We start from the raw sequence: 25162 nt of genomic DNA on the forward strand, positions 1-25162 counted from the left end.
TGGTGTTTTAGTACCAGATACAGGGAGAGAAGATACAGCTATATAACTTTGACAAATTACTGGCATTTATTTTTCAATCCATCAGAAAGAGATAGAACAGCTTACAGTGATATGGGAGAAGATTAATGAAATAACACTGGTGAGGTGTATAATATAGTGTCTGTAATACTATAGAGTTTCAAATGGTTTTATTTTCTCTCTTCTTTATATACTACTTACTATAGGTTTAGGTATTCGGTCTCATAAACAGGACAGGATTTTAGATGTTCAGATGAGCATCGTGAAGTGAGTAAAATTTTCAGAATTATTTTCAAATTAGGTTGATTATGTTCTTTGTAAGTATCCCCTTATCCCTTTAAATTGGTACATTCCAAAATTCATTTTCTAAGGTCAGTAAAAGAATCTTATCAAAATATGCATCTATATCTTTATAATTACATGCAAGAAATATTGCTGGGGAGAAGGAATATTAAGAACTTAATACAGAATGATTTAGATTTTGCTTTTAGTCTTATTTGTAGTTATTATTATTGTGTCTTTCTGACTGTTGATAAATAGTATTTTTTTTTTTTTTAGGTATAACATCCTGGGAATTTATTAATTTATTTAAGCAATGAGAAGTTAGAAGGTAGCTATTCAAAGTAGATGTGTAGAAAATCTATTTTCCTCAGAATTTATTTAATATTACACTTAGAAATACTATACAGCCGAAATCTGAGATTAGCCATCAGGCATCTAACAATTTCCATCCTTTTCTGCCAGTAAAATGCTCCAAAAAGACTTAACTATCTTGCATTTCATAATGTCCTGGCAAAATTAAATTCTTGTTGATGGGAGCAGAATGCAGGGAAATTATTTATTTTTGTTTGATCCCCTTAGAAATTCAAAATGAAGTTTCCACAAAACTATTTATTATATTGTGAAATAAACATTATGGCCAGATCACAAATCTGTTTTTTTAGGTGATAATATTTTCAAAAATGTGAGCTCAAAGCATGTTTAAATACCTTCTTATATAAACCTATAGAAATGGAAGTGTAAACTTGTCAGGGTACTATTCTGAGTCTTAAATAGAGGGTGTGGCTACCATATATACATGGTGTATTTGAACTGTTAACATGGATCTTTAAATTATTTCTTATTACCTTTTTGTCTGTTGCTTTTTTAATTCATTAGCTTCTATTTCTATTGGTACTTATAGAAAACATATAATAATTCACCTTATGCTTCCTAGATTATAAATTTAATTTTAGGAAAAAAAATATTTAATGAAGGAAGAGAATGAATATTTTTCTTCTGTTTCTACAGAATCTATATCTAGTTCCTTGAAAACAGACTCTGAGATGTAGATTTATGTTCAAAAAGTTTCTCAGAGATTTCCCCACAATGGTGACTATAAAGGGAGGGAGACAAGATTGGGTAGAAGGAGAAGTTAAATGGTGAATTAGTGTAACAGAAGGACTCTGGAACTAGACTTAACCTTCATATTTGTCCCAAGAATTTTGCAAACTGGTCATTAAACTGTCAAAACCTTGAAATCGGTCATCATGGGAATATTTATTTCATGGCTTTGCTTTTGGAGCACCAGTTTACCAGCAAAATTTGGGATGTATACTAGAGCAAGGTGATTTCCTTCAGCAGATAGTAATATCCAGAGAGGTACTTACCTGTGAGCCATTAGCAGGAAATAATTCCAGAAGCCATGGCAACAAGTGTCCAAGTTATGAAAGGGGAGATTTGGGCAGTACAGCATGACATATACTATGGTCCCCGCCGTTTATCACCCAGTTCACCTCTTCTAAGGAAGATCAACTTCAAAATTCCAGGTAGTCTCTTTTCCTTGGGTAACTTAGAAAGTGAAGATTATTTGATAGACCTTGAAGCCACACATTATGTGTATCATATCCTTTCCTCTTTCTTTTAAAATTCATTGTGTATTCTCATTATGCTTGGCTAGCACCCCTGCTGGTCTAGGGAGCACAATTGATGGGTGAATCTTATTTTCGTAACAGAACTCTTTTCATAAATAGCTAGTATACCTGTCCACTTACTAGAAAAATGAGTAATGAAGTACCAAATGACTTCCAAAAAGATCACCTATGTTCCAGTTTATTCACCCCTGTCTCATAAGTCCTACCACCTCCTGATAGGGTGAATTACCCCAACAGAATATTGACTCCTTTTTTTGGCTCTGGGTTCTTGGCATAAAGAACCTGTAATGAGTAGGTAGAAGTCTGAAAATAAAGATGAATGGGATTCTAACTACATCCCTTGCTGGAAGTGTTACCTCTTTGGGAACTAGAAGCTATAGAGCCACAGAGTCTAAGGCAATAGAGAATAAAAGTACAAATTTTCAACAAGTTATTGCAAGCGATAATAAAGTTTACTTCTATTCCTATCCCTGTAGTTCCTGAACTCATTTTTCTACTTACTGAAGATGTCACATGTTTTCATCTCCAAGCTAGTACCCCAGTTGGGCCAGGAAGCAACTTTGGAGTAGTATCATATATAGTATGACACCGTTGGTCATGTATCCACTAACATATCTCCTTTGATATGAAGTTGATCTCTTGGTCCTGTTATATAGGTTTGTGGGTTGCTGCATCAGATATTCACTATATCTTTAGATGGTGTGCTAGCTCAGGCAGTGTGTGCAAAAAAGAAAAGTCTCTACTCAGAATACATGCTGATTCAAGTCAAGATGATTAGTTGTCCTTTAAAGTAGGAGGAATCCAGTGTAATAAACATGCTATCAAAAAGTCTTCTGGGTGGATAATATCTTACTAGGGTATAGGGTTGATTTATGTCATTGATGGTTCAATGTTTAGCAGAAATAGTTGCTATATCATTCTTAGTAAGTGGGAACGCTTTCACTTCTGACTCAAGGGCTATTCCATTCATGAGCTCATTGTATTAGAAATGGGATGGTGGATGATGGTGGATGATAAGGGCTGATCAATACCAAAATGCTGAGTTGCTCTGACTACTTGGTAATTCAGTACTTATACCATTGAGTATGTTCCCTGGTTGGCATTGATATACAATACAAAGTCTTCAAACATTGTGACCACTTTCATTGGTGCATCCATATGCCTCTTTGCCAGATCTCTTTGTCCTCAGTCTTCCAACTTTCTTCCTCTAGGCCCATAGATATTCAGCCAGTCATCTGCCATAGCTCACTAGTCTATTTGCATTCTTATCTTGGACCACTTTCCTTACTATACTAAATGGATAACCAGAGTCTGAAGATTGGACTTTTTCTTTTTCTATCAGCTGTTCAAAGGAATTTCCTCATGTGGTCACAGGTATAAACTGAAGGAGAAACACAAGTATAGCATTAGTAAAAGATATGTGATCTGAGCTATCTGCTTACGTGGTTATGCCATCATATGTTATTTGAGCATATCACTTTGATATTATAAGAAATTGTTGTAAAACTCATCCAGTTTATGACTTTATAAGTTGATAAGACATAGTCAAATAATGTCCATAGTCAGACACTCTATTGGGGTGCACTAGCAGAACAGCAGCTGTTTGTCAAATGGTGTCTAGTTCTCCACTGCAAGGCAGGAACTTGATTCAGATATTTTGAGGTCTAATTGTAATTTTTCTATTGGAAAATTTATTAAATGCTACATAGCACATTTACCATCAGAGAGGAATATTCTAAGTAATATGAATCTTCTAAGTAAAATAGGCCAAGTGGAATAGTTGGACTATAGCTCTTTTGTGCACTGGATTTTACTCAAGCCTAGCAGCTCTCCAAACACTGTGCTTCTTTCTCAATGGTGAGATGGGTAAGATGATATAATATGTCCTTTACTGAGGAAGGGTTATGATGACATGCCCTAAACTTCTGTACTTCTAAAAATTTCACTGATGTAACACACATCATGAAATGTCTCTAGTTTATCTCTGATACTCTGGAGCACATGAGACACAAAGAATTCTCCAATATACTTAACACTTTGTGTTCATCTGTCTAGTTAATGTGATGCCATCAATTAAGTTGGACAATGAAATGTTTTGCATAATATCCAGGTGATCTAGGTCCCTTCAGACTATATTATGACAGAGTACAAGGGAGTTAATATATACCTAGGACAAGACTGTTTCCAATCCACATTCATGTGAATCATTTCTAATTCTCCATCTTCAAATGGCTGGAAATTTGATGTGTTTGCTAGTCATGTCCCTGTGACTGTATTCATTAGTTCTAGAAAAGATACCATTCTGGCAAAGTTCCTGGAATGGAGGATACTATTTGGTTGTATCCTGATGAAGCAGTGCATCATCAGCTGGCACAATTCATCAGATTTTTAAAGGGGTCAGAGTGAGGAATTCAATGGGATTATCATGGAGACCACCATCTGTTCAATATTTAAATCATGAATATTGTCTCTAAATTTACCTCCTCAGTGTGACATTTTTAAAACTTTTTGTTTTGATATGCTTTTAAATTTATGAGTTGCAAAATAGTATAGAAATTTCCCATTACAACTCACCATGTTAATCTTTCATAACCGTTTATCAAAACTAAGAAATTAACATTGATAGATTATAATTACTCAACTGTAGACTTTATTCAGGTTTCACTAGATCTTTAAATCATGTCCTTTGTTGTTTCAGAATCCAACCTGCTTTACTACATGACATTTAGGTATCATGCCAGTTTATACAACTTAAAATCACGAGATGCATGTATGCCTAATAGAATGGCTAAAACTGAAAAAAAAACCAACAACTAACAATACTAGATGTTGGCAAGAATGCGAAGCAACTGAGATTCTTATATATATCTGGTGGAAATGCAAAATGACACAATGCTTTGGAAGACAGTTTTCAGTTTCTTATGAAGATAAGCATATTATGCAACAATTTACCTCCTAGAAATTTGAAAATATATAATCACACAAAACCTGCACAGGAATGTTTACAGTAGCTTTATTCATAATAGCCTCACATTGAAAATGAATTCAATGTCCATCAACTGGTTAATGTATAAAAAATGGTGGTACGACAATAATGATGAAATACTCAGCATTGAAAAGTAATGAATTACTAATACATGCATAAATGTGGGTGAATCTCAAAAGTGTTACATAAAGAGTACATATTATATGATTCCATTTAAATAGCATTCTGGAAAAGATTGAACTATTGGAAGAGACATCAGTACAATAATTGCTATGAACCAAAGGTTGGGGAAAGGGATTGACTGAAAAAAAAGAACATTTTGAAAGTTTGCATTAGGCCACTTGGCTTTTATAAAAGACCTACATTAGTATCTGTTTTAGTAACCAAAGGAATCTCATGAGGATTTTTGCTTTTACGACAAAAGGCGAAAAGCTAAAACAGCGTTCAGCATTTGTTTTACAGCAGCCATTTACAGAGGCAGCTGCACCCTGAGCAAGAGTTACTCTGCCAAACTTCTTCCTTGGGAACCACACTTAACATCTCAGCGTCAAGGCGCCATTGCCTTGAACTGTGTCTGTGAGCATCTGTGCTTTATCTCAGTTTATTTTATGCATTCATTAGCAAGATGTGTCCTAAGGTATCAGGAAGCCTAAGAGCTCATAAGAGTGTTACGCTTAGCATAAAATTGAATGTAATTAAATGTTTTGGTTGTGGTGAACAAAAGACATTGTGTGTGCATTGAATTTTGGGTCTGGGAAGCTCAACATTTTTTTTTTCATGCTAATGAATGAAAATTGTCTTTTTGCTTTATGCCATTTTAGCTTATAAAAGTTTTTATAGGAACACTACTTTTGAATAATGGGGAAACTTGTATTCTATATTTTTACTGTGGTGGTGGTATTTATATGACTGTATATGTTTATCAAAACTTATCAAATTAAAATTATACACAAAGGTAAATTTTATTATTTAAATTATAGCACAATAAACCTGACCCAAAAAAAAAAAAAAAAAGTGTAGCCATTCACACTGACTGGTTAGATTTTTATCCCTTAAAATAAGAATCTTCCTTAAGGAAGCATAATAGGTCCTAAGAAATTAATAATCTGAACACTGCAAAACAGATTGGTCAGAACAAGTTCATTCTGCTTCTTGACTTCCCTGAGATTTCTCTTTAAGTTTCTCAAGTAAACTCATACTCTTAGAACAGTTTTATGTCATTTATCTGTGAAGGACTAAGAAGTGCCTAATGTCTACTAAATTGTTCTGTTAGTCAGATTTTATCCATCTTTAAGGGTTGTAGTAAATATTTGTTAAAGTTAAGACTACCTGCCCTTCATCTTTTGATCCTATCGTTAGATGAAATGCGCTCTAAATTCCCTATCCCTGAATAAAGTGAACTTCCCTATCCCCACTAATCTATGTCTGAGAACTCTGAGCAAAGTGGCATTTCTAAATTGCACTGATGAAAGTCCTGGAGAAACTGGCTGCTTTATGGAGGGCAGTGTTCAAATGTGCCTACTGACACTGAAGTTTGGTTCATCTAACATCCTTTAACAAATATTAAATCAAAAATGAAAAGTGAGCTCTCAGGTTAATAGGTGTGTCCAATGCCTGCCTGACATTCTTTATAAGCAACAGGCCATGCTTGTAGATGAATACCATCTGAAGGGTAATCAGGAGTTTTAAAGTCAAATGCTACATATAGGACATTGAATAGTATGAAATTCTGAAACTTTTTTGATTAATGGGGAAAAAAGAGAATAAAATGAATGTCAGTAAAAGAAAATGTGACTCATATTTTAGATATGAACACTTTTGAATGGCCAGGCATGGACATCATTTATTTCTCATGGGGATTGCAATGTGGAGAAAGTACAGGTTTCCTGGTCTTTTTAGAGGAGTTAATGCTTGAAAAACTGGAAGAGAATCTCTCTTTGGGGTATTTAAATGTATTTTAACTGAGTAAAATCATGTATTGTAGTAGTTAAGAATTTGGGATATGGAATATAACAGACCTTGACTGAAATTTTAATTCTTCTGTTTCCAGCAAGTGACTTTGGATAATCATAAAAGCTCTCTAAATCTCAATTCTTTAAGGAAGACAAACATTATCTAACAAGATAAGTTAAAGATAGCATAAAATATATGCAACGTATCTAGTGTGGTGCCAACTCACAGCAAATGCATAAGAAGTAGAATTCAGTTTTACAATGATCGATATTATCATTTTAAAAATTTACCTCAAAACTAAAAGGATGTCTCCACTCAGTTTTCAGATGTATATCTGGTGGGTCTGAAAATTTTTGTCAATAAGTGCTGGTTTGGATGTCTGTGGATATTTTGCATTCATAAGTAAATACTTATCTACATCAACTAGATCCACTAAATGGAGTACGTGAACTGTGTCTAAGTAAGAACAAACATCTGAATATTGAGACTATGAAGCATGACATGTTTACATGATAAAGATTTTACTCATAATTTATTAAAATCAATATAAAAGAGCACAGATGAGATATTTGTGACAGCAAGAAATTAAGAGAACACAACTAAAAATGTGAATTGCTAAAATAGCTGGGCGTACTGCTAAATCACAAGAAAATATATTTTCTATTTATTTCTCTAAGTCCATCGTATACTCAAATTATTAGCCCACAAATTGGTTATCAATAAAGGAACACTCTATATTATAAATAAAAAATTAGAGAAAGACTCTAAAGGTCTATTTTCTTTCCTTATTTTCTTTTATTATTTTGTTTCCTTCAGCAAAATGTAAACTGTGAGTGTTAAATTTTGTGTTCCCATTTGAGATGATGCTTTGAAAATTACTGGGCTTACATGGCAGATATTAGAGGAAATCTCTCAATTAAAAACTATATTATAGGATGAAAATATAAACAAAACATCTAACTACATGCCCCCCTACTCAACACCATTAAAGTCCACTTATAGTTAAAGAAAAAAAATTATATAATTACTGGATATATTGTACATGCCAAGACTGCAAAGATCTAATGGAGGATGACTTTAACTGGGACTTATATACAACTCTAATTTACCAGGAAATAAATAGAGAAGATTCTCAAAAAATCTAGATATGGCTTTTAATCTAAAGAGGCAAGAGCTAAAAGAGAAGGCAAGTGGAAGAAACAGCATTTGAAATCCTTCTTGACATTGCTGATGGGCAACACTGGTGAATCTTTGCTTTGGGATGGCCACAGATTCAAACTGCATCCTTAGCCACAGGAAGCAGTCCTAGAATGAGAATTCCCTCTCAATTGACCAGAAGAGATGTAGTGTTTCTGGTCAAGCAAAAATGTCATGTAGTGAAATCATCCCAGCTCAGAGACTTTCCAACAAGAAAAACAGAGTAGAGGCAAATACCATAGCTAAGCTGTTCACATAGACGACTCCTTCAGACACTCCTTAGAACTCACCACGTCAATTTGCATCAACCAGCTGGTGAGCTTAAGGTCTGATCAAAGATATTGTTAGAAAACAAACAGTACTAAAGAAAAAAAAAGGAAATGAATCTATCTAATCTATAGATAAACACCTAGGTGATCTGGATAGATATCACCTTATTCAGAATGATCATGTAATCAAAAACTGGCATTAAACCCATAGAAAAGTCCACATCAGTAAGTAAAGAGAAATATATAACTAGAAATATTCAGAAGAATATATATGTGTACACTCATCTTTATTCCCATAGTCATATCTATTTTTACATGCATATTTTCATATATATATGTATATATATATATATGAGACAGGCAGTAGTTCAGATTTTTATATATCCAATGTATCTACATCTAATTATAAAAGTTGCCTGTCATGTTCAGATTTTGTTGTGTTGGTGAGATTTCTCAAATGAGACTTTATTAGAGAAGGGCATAAAATACAATTTGAAGATGATTAATAAAAAATATAGAGACAAATACATATCAGCACCAAACAAGATGCTCTGGGTAACATTCCAATTGGATCTGTTCTTACAGAATGCAAGCAGTCAGCTCACATGAAGAAGGTAGTATTGCATTTCTTTGTGTGCATGCGTGTACATGTATATATAAATCCCTTTAATTTAAGTCAGTAATTTTTGATTGCCTACAAACTGTAAAAGCAGATCCGAACACTGTTTCTCCTTGACTTGTTCTCTGTTGTGGTTGAAACATTATTTTAGGACAATAGGCTTCACCTCTCTTGCAGTTAGAGTTTTTTTTGTTTTGTTTTGTTTTGTTTTTTTTTTTGCAGAGATGCAAGAAAGCATTGCCCCTGACAATCAGCTTTAGTAAATTTTAAGTTTCTATTTGAAAAACAGTAAAGATAGATCAAATGGGCAGACACATTAGCCCCTATTCACTGCTGCATCCACTACATATGATTTTCTCAAAGCAACATGTAAAAATGGTTAAAACTTTTATAACAGGGTTAGTTTTCTGTGAAAGACCAGATAGTAGCTTACACTATTGTGTCATGACTGTCAGTTCTGTCATTGCAGGGCAAAGCTTCCAATAGACAATATGTAAATGAATGTACTTCACCGTGCGACAGAGACAGGCAGTAGTTCAGATTTGTCACTTGGGCCATAGTTTGCTGACCCTGATTTAGTAAGTATATAGACTTTATGGTACTAACAACAAAAAAAGTAAAATAAAAACAACACAATTTTTATGGAATTGAAGCTTTTTATATTGCGGCATAGGGAGGAAAAAAATAGATGATTAGAGAAAAAGAGTATTATAATCCAATAATGCCATTCATATAATTTTTCTTTAGAATTACTTCAGAATTGACAGTTCATGAAAACAGCCATGTTCCAGCAAGAAACTCAACTAAAGTTCTCCTGTAACAAAAACTTTAAAACACTGAATAAATTGTACTTCTCGAAATACATAATAAAGTATTCCAAAACCCGGGGGAGAAAGAGAGGGAGAGAATAGAATCTCCAGTTGCCAAAAACATAGAAAACAAAATAAAATAGTAAGTGACCTGATATTATGACTGGGGCTTATGTTGCATTGTGGTATGTATGTGTTGGGGAAAAACTTCAGGGAGCATTAGAAATCAGAAGGTTATTTTTCTTTTTTATTCTTTTTTATTTAATGCTAAGATTTGAAAAAGTGTGAAATATTTCAAACATATCAATAATTGATAATAAAATGGCACAAGGTCCCTCATTGTAGTGGACGTTGTGGTTCACTACACAGATTTGCCTTTCAGGACCAAGGCAATTTCATCTCTCCCTGCCCTGCCTTATAGAGCTCTTGATAAATTGCCCACAGGACCAGTGCACTGTGGACACACTTCACAATCACCGTTTTAATTATATTTTCCCTGTTCACTGTCTATCCTCAGATATTTCATGAATTATTGTGTCTCCATGTTTTGCCCTGTTTTCCAGGTTAAATATATTTTTTTCATCCATCCAGTACAGTGCTTCTTGTTCTTCTAAAACAGTTTAATGTCACCTCTTCTGTGTGGACTGCCAAAGGCACTCCCTTGTCTACTAGAGAAGATCCTAATTAGTTAGAATCTCAGCTCCTTGAAAAATGGGTTAGTATTTGTTCTGTTCACTCTTGGTATCTGAGCAGGCCCTGGCACACAAATAGAATTCGATAAATGCGTATTGAATGCCTGGTGGGCAGTAGGGTTGATAAATATGTGTTTTCATAGAAGTAATGCACGTCTACTATATTATATTAAAAGCACTTATTTATACATCTCTTTCACAAGACTGCAAGTTCCTCAATGACAGGAACTGTGGCTGATTCACGGTTATATCTGAAATGCTTGACACTATGTCTGTCATGTAGCAGATGCTTGAAAAATGCTACTTGAAATTCTGGGGGTAAAAAAAGAGAAAAAAATGTGGAAGGAAATTTAAAAAAATGACATGGAAGTCAAGCTTGAAATATTCTCCCAAAAATGTAATAGAGGAAGAAATTTTTTTAAAAAATCAGGTTAGGACAGTTAACTTAGTTCAAAAAAAATTATTTTTAACTCTCCCATGCAATTTTCTTTCTCTCCCATTATTCTCATTTTTATATATAGTGATTCTTAAAGATAAGTTAATCATGGACCCAAGTGTTAAGTCTCAGAAGAAACTTTAAGAAAAACACTGAGTTTGTGCAACTTATGAGCAGCTTCCAAAGTTTATAACACACTGGCCAAGCACCAGATGACACTCCCTCAGAGACAGTGCATTCAGGATATGGATAACTTCTTTAAGAGAAGTAAAAATGTCTGTAGTCCAACAGTGAGTAGGAGCTAATGGGTTTAGAAATTTTTTAATTAGCTAACCTGCAATTATCGGATTGTCATTATTCTTGTTAACTTGTCCTAGTCAAAAGTATTGTGGTTCAAATATTCTCTCTGATTACCTCAGTCTTTTCATGTTTGATAATTCTTTCTTTAACCCAAATATTTCTGCCATTATTTTTAAACCTGGAACCTACTACGATGTGGCAAATATTCTCTTGTATTTTCAATCTCCTCATAGAATTGTCCTTCTAACTCCATACCCTTACAAAAGCTCTTCCACGATGTTGCCATTCCTTTCTTGCTCTCTCAAATAGCTCACATGTACATCACACATCTGAAATAACTCAGAGTAGAGAAGTGAGTTTGGCATCTTCATTCATTGTGCTATTGCTATGTATCACTTCTTTCTTAACGTTTAATGTTCAAGATTGATGCCAGCCTACTAGAGCAGCAACTACGTCTCTATATTGAGGCCATCCATCACTCCAATTCATGTCTTTTGGTCTTTTCTTCCTTTATCCTTGCTAATCCCCAAAGGATGGAGTGGGAACTCTTCCAATGTTCTTTCATAGAACCCTATAATTTTCCAAGAGCATATGATTCTGAGTCTTTGCATGTGTATTCTTCAGTGTGAATTCCTGAGAGTAATTATTGACTCTTCTGTTGTACCCTAGTCTTTGGCACAGAGCCTATCCCCAAATTTTACCCTACTAAATGCTTGTTGATGAACTGAATGATTGTAGGGTACAACACAGCAATAAGATCCATGGCTCCATCTCAAACACATTATTAATGTTGTTGACATTTTGCACTAGTGAGCCTCACATCTCCATAAAGCTCTCTAATTACCACTGGCTGCTGTGTTTGCTGAGCTATTGCTCATTTATAGTTCAAGTTTTATGCCGTCTAAGGTGAATTATCAGCATTCAGAAGCTGGGTTAAGGGAGAATATTTAGGTAGATAACTTAATGCAGCTTAGAGAGGATATGTAACCAAATAACCTAGAAACATTTTGCTGTCTCTAACCTTCAAATTGTAACCTACTAACTCTACCAACCTGATATATATCATCACATCTGAACTTCAATACTTGAGCATCTATACCAGGAGAGCACAGGTCACTTTGCCTTAAACTTATACTTATGGGATCTGGTGCCAGATGAATAACTAAAAAAGAAAATCCCATATTAAGGACTTTGGTTCATAAAGACTGTTTAGTATCTTCCTCAATCTCATGGCTCCTGTGAGGTCCTCCTAAATCCACATAGTTTCTAGGATCATTCATGTTAATTTCTCCAAACTTCAAACTCTTACACCAACTCCCAATCCGCCCCTGCTCTGTTCTCTACATCTGCTTATTTAATGCCGAGTAATCTCTATGCAAAGTCACCAGAATCTCTCTGGTCCTTTCCTCCTAGATAACACAATTAATGTTAACACTTTCCCCCTCTAAAGAGATGGCAATAGATGTTTAAATGTTTTGACCTATCCCTAACCACACTGGGTCGATCCAGTCATTTGCTCTGGGGAAAACTAAGGAGGAAAGTAAGGTTTCAGTATCTTTTTCAAATAAGCAGTTTTCATACCTATCTTTACAATTGTACCTTCCTGTGTGCAGCTTCCTAGCTAGACACTGGTCCTTTACCACTTCTTTTATCCACTATGCTAGATGGAACTGATGATTTCTAATGTGTGGTCCAAAAGGAAGAACACTTTGTTACTCCATTACAATATTTGCTTTTATTTTCCAATTCTGGCAGACAGACTCTGGAATCCTTTTAGCTTAACTCCTTCATTACTCTCTTTAAGGGCATTTATAAATGATGGCTTCATTTGTCATCAATTAATTGAAATATTTTGTTTACAATACCATCTGTATGTGGTGCACTTTTGGCCCTCTATACTGTGTTTGACAATGAATAATATCATAGTATATATCTTTCTATACATTTCACAAGAGAAAACAACAGATATACTGTGAAACCATTCTAACTAATAAAATTGTCTCTTTATCTTCTCTGAGTTATAGATCATATTTCCCTCAATCCCTTACTGAATTACTTGACTCTTGCTTTTTTACATTCAAATGGACCTTCCTCTGGAACTCAGTGGACTGAGTCACATACTCACATTCCATTCTACCCCGTGAAATACCAAGTGTTGGTCTATAAAATTCCTCCCTGAATACCTTGTTCTCTGATTCCCAGAATATCAATGCAGCGATGTTTCTGAGCTAGCTAGGATATAAATATGTGCCACTTACATTCTTAAAGAGCACCACTTGTGAAATAAAGTCTTTAAATAATTATTAGGGAGAAAAGTTATGCTATTTCTTTCGAAAGCCAAACAATTTGATTACTTAGTACATTTAAACATTCTATATAGCCGATATGATAACAAAAGCATCTATGGTAGTATAAAGATGCTGGTGCTTTTAAAAACCTATTTGATAAAAATGTACCCACACAAGTCATAAAAGGAGCAAGCTAAAAAAGAAATATTCTATTAAAAAGACCTTGGTAAAACATGGAGTGTGATAAATTTTATACATTGCATCCCAACACAGGGAGTAAAGACAGTGGTTTTTTGTTTGTTTGTTTGTTTTTAATGAAGTCATATTAATTTGAACTCAGATTATGATTTTGAATTTAGGTTCTCTAATTAATTAATTATATGACCTTAGGAAAGTAATTTAACTCATAAAATAAGGAATGGTTAGTCCATAAACAGTGTAATAGAGTTGATGTGGGTAACAAATAAAGCATTCTGTGAAAGAATTTAGCAAAGTAGTTAGCACATGTCAGGTGATCATCAGCAGTTTTCTATAGTCCATTAACTGACAAAAAGAATATGCTTGAATATATTCCTTAGAAGACCTCCTTATTAATCATTAAATGTGATAAAATGAGCACATAGGAAACATAAGTAAAGATAAATGCATTTATGAAAATGATATCTACACATAAAGCACAGTCTTCTTAAGCCAGGGTAAAAGGAGATGAATTGCAAATTCTCCCTAAAAAATAGCCATCCATTCAGAAACCATAGAATAGTAGAAACAGCAAAATACATAGAACCAAGAAGCTCGAGTAAGTCCTAGACCTGTTCTGAACCTAAAGTTCCTGATCTATGAAATATCTAACTGACTATTGTCTTGAGTGGGAATTAAATGTATCAAATAATAGGGGATAGTTTGGCACAAACCATACAGTACTATACAATACATGGTATCATTCAGTCAATCCAACAGCAAGCAAGCATGTATTTATTTATTTTTAAGATTTTTCTTAAAATATAGCTAATGTATAATATTATATTAATTTCAGGTATACAACATAGCTATTCAACATTCATATACTTAAAGAAATGATTATCATAATAAATCCAGCAACTATCTGACACTGAACATTGCTATAATGATATTTTGACTATATACCCACTGCTGTACATTAGTAAGTGCCTCCTGAGAGTTTTGTTCTGGGCTTAGTTTTGTTAATCATTTCAGGAAAAATGCTACTAGTATAAAGGTTCTGTGATTTCGACATACTTTATTCATTGGGATACATGATTAATGACAAATTAAATAAAACCATAGTAACTGGAGTTTATTAACTTAGCTTAATACCAGAAAAAAAAAATGATGGCACTTCAGAAGAAGGGCAGTCACTGAAGACTGGAGAGTGTATATGTGTCCCCATCCCTATTAGATGTTGAAACATGAAAAATTGCTCATAGTGGATTAAGTTATAATGTCTTTGTGTGTGTGTGTGTGTGGCTTGAGTAATTTATATTTTGCAACCTCCATTTTGTATCTAACCCACACTTCATCAAGACTGATCATGATTTTGTATTAATAGCTTTAATTTTCTCATAGTGCTTAAACACTGTTTTCCCCAAATTAAAAAAAAAAAAATTCATACAATAACCTGTAGTGATATTTCTTCTCTATTAAAACCCACTATTTGCTATTGATGCATGTGATAGCAAAAAACCCATCGATGAATGAAAAAAATTTGGCCAAATATGTCTCCTATACAGCTCTTAAAAAGGCTACTTAATAAACCTATGCCATGCATTCATTGTAATGTTTTGTAAAAGAGCCTACATTTTTCTAATGTCATCGGATTCTTGCAAGACTTTTCAATCTTCTTAAATTCCTGCATAAAAACAGAAGGCAACTACATAGTAAAAACAAAAATAAATGGACAAAATTTTCAACAAAACTGGTTTTAAGTATCTTCATGAACTGAAAAACACACCAATAGCCACAAGACAGGCACTGCACTACTGTTTATGTGGGAAGAAGACAAAGAACACAATGAGGGTGGTGTCTTTTGGAACTGAGAACAGAAATGACATCAAAGAGCCAACAGATATTCTCTACAAAACATAATAGGCCAACATGAGAACTGTGGCTGAAACTGGGAAGGGGTTTGCTCTCTACAATCTGGGCAAGTGCTAGGGCCCAGGTTAAGAAGTACTAAAAGAACCACAGCAGCCCAGCCCCTAACTCTCAAAATAGACTCTTCAGAATCCCTTTTGGATATGTTCCTCACTAGAGGTTTCACTAGAAACTTCTGGGAACTCCATTAAAATTGAGTAGAAGAGGACAAGAGAGAGGAAAACTCAAGATCTACATAAAAAAGGGGATATGGCAATTCTAGAAAGCAAAGGCACAGAAGAGAGATCTCTGTGTAGTTAGAAAAGAGTTCCTGAATACTGCCTCATATAAAGATCAGAAAAACTAATTTTATATTAAAAAAACTAAAGTCATCATAAACGAAATAGTTTATTTCTCTCTTTTGTAAAATAATAAAGATAGCAATAACAGAAAACGCATATATTTGGAGCAACAAAAAAGTGTGAAGTTTAAGTCTCAATGGAGGTCTTTTAGACAAAAATAAGAATCAGAAGACAAAATTTGTTAAACTCTGAGAACCAGCTGTAAAAGATATGCCCACAAAACAAACAGAAACTGTCAGTGACTATTTTAAAATGAGCTAACAGACATTAAGAAAATACAGGACATGAAGGGAAAACATCAATAAGAAGTAGCAAAACTCAGAAATAGGGTTACTGAATTTAATAATAAACAAATATTAGAAATTAAATCTGAAAGAAACAAACAAAAGAAAGAAAAAATGTCTTAAGAAATATAAAATGAAAAAGAAAAATTTGATAACCAAAAAAAAAAAATATGGAGAAATAAAAAGGAACCAAGAGAGTGACAAATACTACTGACAAGCAAAAGAGATTTCCATAGAAATGATGAGAGTCTCTGAACACAAAAGCACAGCAAGAGTACAACCCTTGGGGTGGGGGTTTGGGAGGATGGGAGAGAAAAAAAAAAGAGAGAGAGAGCAGAGATGGAAAAGGGAATGCACGCAAACAGGCAGACAGGCAAGAAGGAAGGGAAAAACGAAGGTAAGAAGGTCAGAAGGACAATCTGACCCATAAGGTGGTAGTTCAAGATGGGGCTGACCAGGGCAGTTAGTGTTCAATTAGCAGATGAGAGTCTTGAGTATCAGTTGTGCATATTATGGAGAAACTCTAAATTAATTAAATAGATACATTAATCAACCAGGTAAAAAGCCCATCTTCTTCAATAAGACCCTAGAAAACTAAATTACCTTAAATGTATACTTTAAACATTCAACATCTACAGAGAGAGGTAGAGATCATCTCAGCTAATTATTCCCCACCTACCAATCCCCAAATTTACGTTAATTTTCTGTCTAGTGTTGATCTTAGCTTCATGCAAGTACTTAATAAGAATAACTTCTGGCAGGAAATGAAGTGGTAGGCTCTATATTTATATGCCAAATATCATTTAAATAACTCAAAAAGAGTACATGAATACCTAGAGATAACTCTTTTTGCAGAAGTTAAAATTCATCAGTATTTTGTACATTTTATATGTCCTGCCAACCCCATGTAAATCCAAGCAAAAAGTTTTCTTCAATGAAAGGCATAGCTGACCAACTGTTGAGGTAGCAGCAGGTAGAGACAAAGAAAAATCCTATACATCTGTTCATGTTCTGGAGGTTTAAATATGATTACTACTTATGCCAATTTCTTTAAGACTAAACCTTTGAGATGGACAAAGATTGCATATCTACTATTTTTTAACTTGGTTCTTGTGGATATTTATGACAGCTAGAGGCAGAATCATTGGTCTGTAGCAATTCAAAACACTGAGATAAAGATGTAAAGAATGGTGTTTTCCACAAGTGATTGGTCTAGAAAAGGACCACTTAGTTCAAGTGATTTTATAGCTGAGAAAACTGAGGTCCAGAGAGAGAAATGATTTACAGATTGTAGGCTTACACAGAATATAGCAACTTTTGATTGTTTTATGATGGGGTAGATGTGTATTTATTAAGACAAAATAATTTCCGCAAAGATCTTAAGCAGTATGCTCATTATAATTCTGGAAAGATATATACCAATATTTTTAGTTTTTTTCTTCTGAATGTAGTTTTCAGGTAAATATTTATAATTTGTTGCTCAATTTTCTTGTCATTTTCTGATTGTTAATAATAAGTACATATTATTTGTATGAAGGAAGAAGACACCATAATATTAGCAAAGTTTAGAATCAGTTTAGACTCTCCAACCTGATGAGGATGTAGCATGAATTTTGAAAAAGCATTTTGCATGGTGAATGTTTAATAAGGCTTTCACTTAGAGCCAGAATGTCCCACATGGAGGAGAGAAGGCATGAGTGCTTTGTACACAAAATGTGTCCTACGGAATAGCAGCATGGGTATTACCCAAGAGCCTCATAGAAATGCAGAATTTTTAAACTCATCTTTATCGAATTAGAAACTGCATTGTAACAAGGTCTCTATGTGTTTTATAAGCACCTTACAGTTTGAGAATCACTATTCCAAATTAGAGCATAAACCTTAATTGTGTCAAATCACTGATTGAGTTTGAGGAGGTGTATAAAGGAAAGATGTGGAAAAAAAGAGGATGTAACACATAAAACTGGGGAAATATAAATGCACTCACAGGAGACTTGGGTTATATTTCTAAACTAACCTAGATTATATAACTTATTTGTTCATCAGTTTTCTTATTTGTAAATGGGATTAACAGTCCCTATATCTTATGAGTATTTTGAGCATTAAATGTTAAATATGCAGCAATGTATGTGACCTGTAGGAAAAAAAGGCTCAAAAATGTCATTTCTTTTTTCATTACTGTGAAGGTGTAGGGGCACGTTTGGTGGCTTATAATCCTGCAGGAGATGATATTAAAATATAACTAAGACATATTATGTTGCTTCTGGCTATAACACTTCTTTTTCAAATTTTATTGTCTCTACTAGTCGTTTAACACAAAGTCTTGTAGAACTCAGACTTTGACAAGAATGGCTTGGACACTTTCCCTTTCTAAAAAGGAGGGTAATGATGGGTTTTAATTGCAATACAATTAAAGCTTTTGATATCAAATTAATTTTCAGTGATAGTGTTGATCTTGGCAGACAGTGTGGAATTTATGAGATTAAAGCCCCCTGAGTATATGCACATATTCTTATAGCTTTTTATGCAAATTGAAATTCTTGCTTCATTTTCAATTTCTAGAATCAAAGATTAAGTATAATAAAGCTTTTTAGCTTAGCTAAATTAGTTAAATGCATCTTATTATATCAAGCCATACTTAATTATAAGCCACACTTGGCAAATTCTCTCCACTTTAAGTAATTGTTCACATGATAATAATTTCATGAAATTTGTTTGTGCACATAATGTGGAGATAAGGTTCTAAATTAAAATTACAGAATTTTAATAAAATTTTGAGCCCGTATCTTAATTGTAACCATTAATGTACTTATTAAGCCCATGTGGTTAAACTAACATGAATACCAAAACAAATTTTATTTTTATTAGTTAATAAAAACATTTTGTACTTTTGCCAATAAAAGCAAGTGTTTGGGAAGAAAACACTTGTTACAGAAGAAAATAGCAATACATGTTATTTTGAATGAACATAATTAATAGTTGTCCAATATTTAGATCATTCATTTAAAACAATGAAAGTATTAGAATAATTATAATGAAAACATAAAGCCAATAATTAAAATGATAAATATTGATAGAAATAATTTGATGATATTAAGGTATAAATTCATCTCCAGTGGAATAAATACATGTACTAAAGTTACCAATGAAACACAACAGGATAACACCTATGAGACCTTTGAGATTTTTTCCTCTTTGTAGAATAACAAAATTTTATTTTTACTTGAATGTATTTTTTCTCATCTCCTCTCTTCTATATTTAAATAGCTAATACAATCACGTAGCTCAAAATTTACAATGTACAAATGTGTGCAGTATTGCTCCTACACTGGTGTCACACTCAGAGACTCCTCTCCCTAAAGACAGTGATCAAAACAACATTTATTGTATTGTTTTGAAGTGCTGAGGACTGTTCTAAACCTTTTAAATCAACTGACTTAGTTACTCTTCAATATAACCCTTTAGATAGCAACCACTATTCCCCCATTTTACAGATGAGAAAACTGAGGGTCTATGTGATTAAGTAATTTACTTAAGCACTTACAACTAGTAGCGACAGAGTTGGAATTGGAACTCAGGAAATCTGTGTACAATGCTCATGTTCTTAACTACCTACCTCTTAACTATTAACATACTATCATGTTATCATATTTCTTTCAAAAACATATATATGAGTAGTTACAAATGGTAAAGTTTTACGAACCTTTTCTTTTTCATGTAACTGTATTTTTAGATAGTAATCAGTGTTAATACTTGAAGTACTTCCTTATTCTTTTGTTTTTTAACTATTCAATTGAATACAATATATATATTTATTTATTATTGTTTGAATCAACTAGTCCTCTAAGAATAGGAATGATGTGGTCTCTAGTCTTTTTCATTTATAAATAATGATGCAATGACTGTCCTTATACACTTACCACATACACACGTGCAAGACTAACTGGAGGATAAGATCCCATATGTAGAAAGGCTGAGTTAAAAGATATATTAATTTTGTTTCGATTAGCATTCCATAGAGATTTAAATTTTGATGCATCTCATATCAATTGCACCAATTGCACCAAATTTTGCTCTGACTAATAATATATTAAAGTTTCTGTTTTCTCACACACTGACCAACACTGCATTCTAAAATTATTGGCCTCTCATTAGTACTAAATAAAAATATTTTCCTGGTATTTTAATTATTAAAATTTTTTTTTTATTTTGAAAAGATTTCAGGCATGCAAAAACAACACATAAGTTCCTAAAGTTCTAGTATACATATCAACAACATCCCTCAGATATTTACATCTTACATAAACACAGCACATTTACCAAAACACAGGAAATTAATAGTGATGGAAAACTATAATAAATCTTAAATTTCACCAAATACTCTACTAGTGTTTTTATATGGATCTAGGATTGAATTAGGATCATACGTTGTATTCAGTTGCCATGATACCTTACTTAGTCTCCTTTAAATCTGGAATTGTTTCTAGATTTCTTTTTTTCTTTCATCACCTTAACATTTTTGAAGAAGACTGGCCAATTATTTTGTATAATGTCTCTAATTTGCTTTGCTTAATGTCTCTTTATGACTAAATCCTATGGTAAGAATACCACAGAAGTAATGGTGTGTCTTTTCTTGTATTGTCTGTACATGATGTGGATTTGATTCTACTACTTTTGACTTGAAATTTGTTGGTACCTGGAAAGTTTTCCACTGTATTGTAATTTTGTCTTTGTAATTATTGACTATTCTCTGGGAGATACTTTGAGATAACGCAAATATTTTAAAATCATACATTCACCCACTAATTTAGAATCTATCAATAAATAGAAATTGTGATTTTTTCATTTCCTCTATTCATTCTACATTGAGTAGATGGAAATCTACTGCAAGAAGTTTTTCTTTCTCTACTATTTACTTATTTATTGCTTACTTATTGATTGACTCACTTGTTCATATCATTTTGGATTTATGGAATCTTATATTAGTCTATGATTAGTGATTCATTATTTCTTTTTTTTTCTGAAATAGATTCACATTTGGCTTTTCAGAGTTTCTTTATGCTAGTCTCTGTGGCCTTCTAACATATCCCCCTCCTATGTATCTTTCCTTTGTTTTCCTTTGCTATCAGTGAGATTAAGCCACCTGAGCCTTACTTTCAGTGAAACTTTTTAACTTTGTTCATTTTCTATGTTGTTCATTTTTCTTATTAATAATAACAATTGTTTTAATAATCAAGCAATAATTTCTTCATAATATGACTTGTGAAATGTTTTGCAATTGATCATTTATGTTTTGATTTTCTTATGCCTTTGCTTCATGACTTTGTTTTTAATGTACTAAAATTTATCAAGTTTTTAAGGCTTCTGGGTTTTGTCTCCATAATTGGCCAGCCCTTTCCCACTCCTGTATTACAAAACCTTTTTTCTGTCAGTATACTTTTTAAGCATACATACAGATGATTTTTTTTTTTACATTTACATCTTTATTCATTTGAAATTTATCTTAGTGTAAGATGTTATATATAAATTTTTTTCTCTTTAAACTAAAGAGAACTACTTTGAACTAAAAAATCCATATTTATTGTTTAATTTATTATTTCCTCTTCATTGAAAAGTCTGTCTTTATTTAACAGTAACATTTGTATGTATTTGGTTTTAATCCTCCCCTTAATTTATATTTATTTATGACCTTGTATCTTACTCTTTCATTTTGTCATTTTATAATGCATTTTCATATGCTAATCAGGTACTTATTACTTATCTTTTCATATTTTTTTAAACTAACTTTTCAGTATAAAATATGGCTTATATTTGTTCAGTTAAAAATCAATTATTATCACTATGGTCACATTAAATTAGGGAGAGCTGACATTTATACAAATGTGAGTCTTTTTATTTCACATCACAGTATTACTTTTTATGTGTTCGGTGTTCTTTGATTTTTTTAAAAAATGTTTCAAAATATTCTTTACATCCAGACAGTAAACTTTTGTTAAGGTATTTGTTTTTTTTGTTTGTATGTTTTGTTTTTGTTTTTCCTATACTTATCTTTAATTAGGTACAAAGACTCTTCTAATCATGTCACTTATCTTTAATTAGGTACAAAGACTCTTCCAATCATGTTTGGCTACCAGTCCCTGTTTCTTCTTCAGTAATGGTGAAGTAGATACTCCTGCAGAAAAAAGAGAAATCCATGATTTGTTGCCTTTGCCAATAACAAAAATGTTGACGAGCCAGGTGGCAAATGTGTTGCCACTGGCATTTTTTACACGAACCACATCTAAAGAGCCAGGGTATCTCCTTCTGTTGGTAATCACACCAATTCTTCTCAGGTTAGAATCTCCGGTCACCATACACAGGTTACCAGTGTCAAACTTGATGAAATCAGTAATTTTGCAGTCTCCAAATCAATCTGAATGTGTCATTCACTTTGATGAGGGGATCAGTGTAGCAGATGGTGTGAGCATCCTGAGTCATCATTTAAGGGATTCCTTTTATGCCCAGAAAGATCTTTCTCACTTTGTACAACTTGTACTTGGTTGGCCTCCTCAGCACAGCAACCCTTGGAGGTATAGATCAGAAGGAAATTCTCTCCAGTCTTGTCAATGCTGATGATATCTATAAAACCAGTAAGGTAGGAAGGTTACATCAATTTGGATGTTTCCATCATTTTAATAAACCTCTGCATGCAGATCTTTACTTCATCTCCCATTAGGTTATCCTTCAGTCTATTCCTTAGGAAAATGATGAGAGAGAGATATTCTCTCAGCCTGTGAGTCCTGGTAGATGGATGAGGAGCAAACACACCAGTCAGTTTATCTAACATTAATGCTTTGGAACTGCTACACATTTCAGATGCTTCTTGGGACCACGAACCATGGCTGCACTGGGCACAGAAAGAGCTGTTAAGTTTATTAAGAGAGACTTTATCACTTTTTAAGTTGTTTCAAATAAGATATTTTTCCATTATTTTGATTCCTTTTTTTTTAATGTTTGTAAATAGGAAAATTATTGATTTCTATGTATGGATTTTGTACCTAAAAATCTATCTGAATTTCATCAGATATCTCTATCTGATTCAGTTGAATCTGGGGTTTTCCAAGTATACATTCACATCAGTAATAAGTAATAAAAATAATAATTCCTTTTGTCATTTTCATATGTCTAATATCTTTCTCTTGTCTAGCTACAATGGCCGATGTTTACAAAATGATATCATAATAATGGTAATAGTGGCCACCTTTGTTTTAGAATTCTCATGAGAATGTTTCTAGTGTTTTATTGGCAAAAGAAATTAGTTTTAGATTGAGATAGCTGTATTTCATAATGTTTAAAAAGCATCCATGTATTCTTATTTTAAGTTTTTTTAAATCAAAATAGATACTAAGTTTTATTAAAGGCCTTTAGTAAAGACCTCTACATCTATGGAAATTATCTTATGCCTTTCTCCTATCATCCATTAATATAATAAAATTAATGGGTTTCTTAATGCTGAAGTGTTTTTGTTGAAATGGCATAAACTTCCTTTGTTATGCCAAAAATTATTGTTTTAGTGTGTGTCTGATTGTGTTTGATAAATTTATTTAGCATTTTCATCAATAAATATTATAATGTTTGGTTTGGTCTTTTTATGAATTCTATGTTGGATTTTGATATTATTGTAGGCCTAGCTTCATAAAAAAAGAGTCTTTTTTTTTCTGTCATTAACCATTTTAAATAGCTTTGGAATTTTTGATTTATGAAAGTTTTGGTAAAAGTTCCCTGAAAAAAATGTCTGAGTTTGGTGATTTTGGACAGAGGGTAGCAATTTTACAACTCTATTTTTTTCCATAGTAAGTGGTGCATAGCTACTCTATTTGTGTTGGATTCAATTTAATTCATGTGAGTTCCTTAAATGTCCCTTTTTCCTCTGGGTTTCCAATTGCTTTTACAGACTTGAAAGACAGTCTCTTGTTAATCTTTTAATTTCCTCCAAATATAGTGATTTACCTCTCATCATTTATTATGTTATGTATTTGTTCTTTCTACTTCTCCATTATCTAGTTTATTGGTTTGCTCAGAGATTCAGTGTTTGGCTTATTCATTAGTTCTGCCATTTTCCTTATTTCTAATTAATTACATTCTGCTTTTATCTTTATTAAATCTATCTTTCTGCTATCCTTTGGTTATTTGTTGCTTTTGTGTGTGTGTCTTCAATTAAAACTTCATGCCTTTATCTCACATTTTCTAATATAAATAGCTTTCATGATTGATAATTTTAATTATTCTACAACTTAAGTTTGGATTTTTTTCTCAAGTTGTTTCAGAAAGATTTCTTTTTGTGATTTCCAGATGTTAGGGACTTTTGAATATTTTGTTTCGTTATTAAATTTTTGTTCTAGTTTAGTGAGATCAGAGAATACTATCTATTGATTTTACTTTGAAATATACAAATGCTTTATCTGTGGATTACTATTTTTGAAATTCGTAAATATTCCTCACACATTTCATAAAAAGATGAAGCCACCATTTTTGAGGAACAAAGTTTTAAAGTTTATACTATTTTAAAGTTTTAAATAAAATTTTGTTAAGTTCCAAAAACACACATTGTGATTTTTGGAGAGATTTCATGGCAGATAATTATAAGGTCAGCAGGTGGGTAATTAATTTTTTACACAGTTTAATTTTTTAAAGTTCAAGAATATTGTCTATCTCTCTTTATTCAAAATTTGTTTCATATTGCTTAGTGAAAACTTCTTTTGTTTGGTTTAGGTATTTTCATGTATTCTCTTTTTTCTTTTAAATATTAACTATTAATATTTTATATGTATATACGTATTTTTGATTATCAGAAGTTCCAGAATATTTTTAAATAAAAAAGTAAAATGACAAATTATAATTCTAACATAATTAAACTTTTTGTCACTTTTCATACGCACACCCAGACACACATATTTATAATTATTTTT

At 32.7% G+C, this 25162-nt stretch overlaps 1 pseudogene; it reads right to left on the reverse strand.

The window, feature by feature from the left end:
• Positions 1-22309: 22309 nt before the first annotated feature.
• On the reverse strand, positions 22310-23093 carry LOC107498499 (annotated as a pseudogene).
• Between the last annotated feature and the right edge of the window lie 2069 nt (positions 23094-25162).

Source organism: Rousettus aegyptiacus, unplaced genomic scaffold (genome assembly GCF_014176215.1).
Source record: "Rousettus aegyptiacus isolate mRouAeg1 unplaced genomic scaffold, mRouAeg1.p scaffold_m13_p_6, whole genome shotgun sequence".
NCBI classification, from domain to species: Eukaryota; Metazoa; Chordata; class Mammalia; order Chiroptera; family Pteropodidae; genus Rousettus; species Rousettus aegyptiacus.